The 3,796-nt window shown below is 39.6% G+C and overlaps 1 protein-coding gene across 2 annotated transcripts in view; it reads left to right on the top strand.

Annotated features, from left to right (window-relative positions):
* Window positions 1-3,796, top strand: part of rhot2 (ras homolog family member T2) — a 48,277-nt gene that overhangs the window by 3,889 nt on the left and 40,592 nt on the right. The window lies entirely within an intron of this gene.

Here is a 3,796-nt window from a genome sequence, read left to right as displayed (position 1 = left end):
TGGAGGGGGAATAACACAGGTCAGGAGGTGGACCAAAGCTGACATTTCAAAAGGTCAAGCGCAAGTTACAAAAACAAAAGCAAGCAAGACTGAACATGACCAAACCAAAAATGTAAGCCATGCGAAATACTGAGAAAAAGAAAAAAATTCAGAGGAGCAATAAAAACAAGAACAAAGTAAGTCTGAATCAAGTGAGCCTTTCTGTGAAGATGAGAGATGTGAGATGTGAGATGCCACTACAACATATTTCCTAGTAAGAATACTAGGAAATACCTGCCTCCTGACTTCATAAACATCCATGATTGGACCTCATAGACTCCCCACAGTCAATCAAGGCACTCATAGTGGATGTGATGTGCATACTTAAACTAAAGGCTGCTCTACATGTATACATGCCACTTTCAGATGGCTTTAGAATTCAATCCATTAAAAGTAAAGGCCTTAATACAGTCTAAAAGCAGGATAAATTATAGATACTTGTACTAGATACTGAAGGATACACCTCCCATGTCACTCACTGCATTATCTGTTGCACAGTTATTGAACAGGCAAAGTGTCTTTTACATATACATTACATATTGCAGGCTTTGCGTAGCCAAACAACGAGTCTGTAGCCCACAAATTTGTATTGGTGTGCAACTATTTATCAGTTGTGTCATTGCCATCAACATCCCATTCCCCTCATCTGTTGTGGTATTACTGCATAGTTGTCTGTTTCCTTATTAATTAAGATGCTAATTTCACCAATTACAACAAGACAGTCCTCCCAAGAACAATGACAGCATCATTCGTTTAAGCAACTGCCCCAAAACGATGTATGATTATGTTAATGTAACAAAGCCCTCTAGTGGCCGTAGTAGCAAGTAGTAGGAAGGAGGTCAAGGTCGATGGATGGGTCAACAAAGCACCAGCTTTAACACCAGAGACCATTGTTAGTTTCCTGTTTCCATCTGACAGTCAATATTTTCTGGTAACCTTATTCTCTAACCAAGTGGGTTTTTTGCCTGAACCTAACCAACCCTTAACCATAGTATAAAACCAAGCTATTAGTCAACAGTCATTTGTAATAGAAGGCACTGACAAATTATGAAATGATGTCGTTCTAAACGTTACTAAGTTACTAACAACGTATTTTGATGTTTAATTTGGAGCACTTGTTTGTTAGAACAGTAAGTACCTATTCCCCTGAATCCCTACTGGCTCCAGTCATGTTTTGTATCTGGCCCTGAGCTCTCATAGGTGGTCGAACCAGAAGGAAATTTCTCCATGGGGAAAATCAATGAAGTATCACTTTAAATTATTCTATAAACCACTCCCAGTCACATGTCAGTATTTATAAAAGCGAAAAGGGCTTTGATCAACAGGTTTTGTTGTGTAACGGAAAATACTTTAATCACCAAGATAAAAGCAAAGTCTAAGCTGTGTTACCACAGCTACAGTAGTCTGTACAACACCAAGCTCCAGACACTCTGTTGCATCCACACCTTTACAGCCAGAATTACACAACAGTCAATATTCTGCATAGATCTTGGCAAGACGAACTAGATCAAACGCTGTGTTTACCTGCACTTATAGCATATGATATGGGGAAAATAGATTAATGCTCTCTTCTACAAAATACCGTTCACTTTTTGGATAGTGCTTGGTAACCTGGTGGGTTTAGATTTACAGTCTGACTTTTTCCAATTCCACTGACAAGGTTGTACTTTTTCCTTGCATGTGTCAAAAAATTGCCATCAAAGTGGACTTCTGGATTTTACAATGTCAAATTCCATTTACAACATAAGATCAAATATATCAAGTGCATATGCGTTAGGTCTAAAGACTGACAAAAACATTTAAACTCTCCATGTGACTTACAACAAAACTGTGGAGGATCTACCTCCTACAACATTTTGACCGACAGACTTACAGCAGGCGTGCCACAACACCTGCTTCACAAAAAAGCCCCAAATGCACCCCGCTATTCCTCAACTCTTAGATGGCTACACATTAGCGTTTGTTGGTGTGTGTCTGTGGCTTTCGATTTGTAAAATATCCCTTTGTATCTTGCAGACAAGATGGAACAAATCCTCCCTGTCCTTTATGTTTTCTGCTCCCCTGCCTCTCTCCTTTTTGTTGATGATAGCTTTGACCTTTGCTGTCAGAATATCTGCTTAGTGATGCTTCTCTGAATTACGCCATTGATCCAGAGTATTATGTTTATGCTGGTGTTGGCAGATCTTTCATCCTTGTTTACAACAATTAGGTGTAAAAACAGAGCAGTCTTTTGGTAAACTTCCTTCATTTTTTTAACAGTTGACCTGTTAAAATACATTAAATCAGCTGTCTAGAACTTTCTAGATGTATTTGAAGTAAGTATATGCATTTTCATATATATTTGATCGCACACACATTTAGTCATATAGATAACACTCCTACTTCAAATGTTTGACATTAAAGATAAAATAATCTAATAAATAATAGTCTCTAATGATAGATCTTTGACATTACAAGATTTGGAACATTACAATAGCACTACTGTATCTATCTACTGAGCTTTCCAATTAGGTAGGGTTAAGGCGAGCACTAACAGAACACAACCTGCTGCAACAATGGCCGAGGTGCTAAATGTTCAAATAAGTAAGGTTATTGACAGTAAAAGCATAATATGAAAATAAAGTTGAAGTAATGGTTATATTCTGTCAAGCGAGCTGAATAATGTTTTAATGGGACATTTAAAAATATAATCTGGTCAGTTTTTTTGGCAGGCATAGTCAAATAAAGGTGTTTTTGTGTCAGGGTGTTTCTGCAGTACCCCCATAGAGGTCTCTGGTATGGGAATAGATTTATGGCGCAGGGTGCTTGAACACTGTTGCTCCAAAGCAAGGAGGTCCTGGGTTTTAACCTAACTGAGCTGTTGTGTGGTGTTTGCATTTTCTCCCTGTGTTAATGCAGGTTTACTTTACCCACATACCAAAAGAGTGCTCTTCATGTACTTTCAGGTATTGAGTTTTTATTGATGGTGCCTTGTTTTCCAGTGTAAAACATGGTGAGGGTAGCCCTGCTGCCACTGTAGGAGGCAGTGACAACGCTGCTGGCCTCATGTACTGTACTTCGTTGGATATTTGCTGCCACCGATTGAGTGGAAACCCGTTCTGCTTTACACCCATAGACTGTAGTCATCATGACATCACCAGTTGGTTTGTGGACTGCTGTTTTGTAGCCTTGAGTTTGGCCTATAGGGCGCTGCCATGTTTATTATTTGCAAACAGCGGCACAAGATGTGACCATATCTGGACGAGACGGTGGAGCTAACGGCCGTGTGTGGAGCTAGCTAGCTTGCTTAGCTAGGTGCATCTGTAATTCACCTTAACTGTCATTTTAACAGGGCTGACAACAGTGCCGTGGGTACGAGTCACTCTAGCCTTATTGACAGGTCGCCATGGTAACGACTTGTCAACAAATAATCCAGACCTGAAGCATACTCGCTTTATGGTCTGTTTTCCTCTAAATGGGACCATAATTTACTAAATGAACATCATGTTGTATCGAAGACATGAAACAGAGTGAGACAATAAACTCACTAGGAAAGTGTTTACTTAGGTAATAAATCCGGTGAGAAGTAGGGTCATTTTACCATTATTTCTAATGGAACCAGACTTCTTTTTGCAACCAGAAGAGTTGCCCCCTGCTGGCTGTTCCATAGAATGCAGGTTTAAGGGACTTCCGCAATGGATTGGCGGAAGCTTCTAGCTTGTTTACACCACAGTAACCATGACAGTATCCACATCATATTAAATCAGGGCCATGCTAG

Source organism: Micropterus dolomieu, linkage group LG14 (genome assembly GCF_021292245.1).
Source record: "Micropterus dolomieu isolate WLL.071019.BEF.003 ecotype Adirondacks linkage group LG14, ASM2129224v1, whole genome shotgun sequence".
Classification (NCBI taxonomy): Eukaryota; Metazoa; Chordata; class Actinopteri; order Centrarchiformes; family Centrarchidae; genus Micropterus; species Micropterus dolomieu.
Note: the sequence above shows the minus strand (reverse complement) of the source record. Positions and strands in the feature narration are given on the sequence as shown.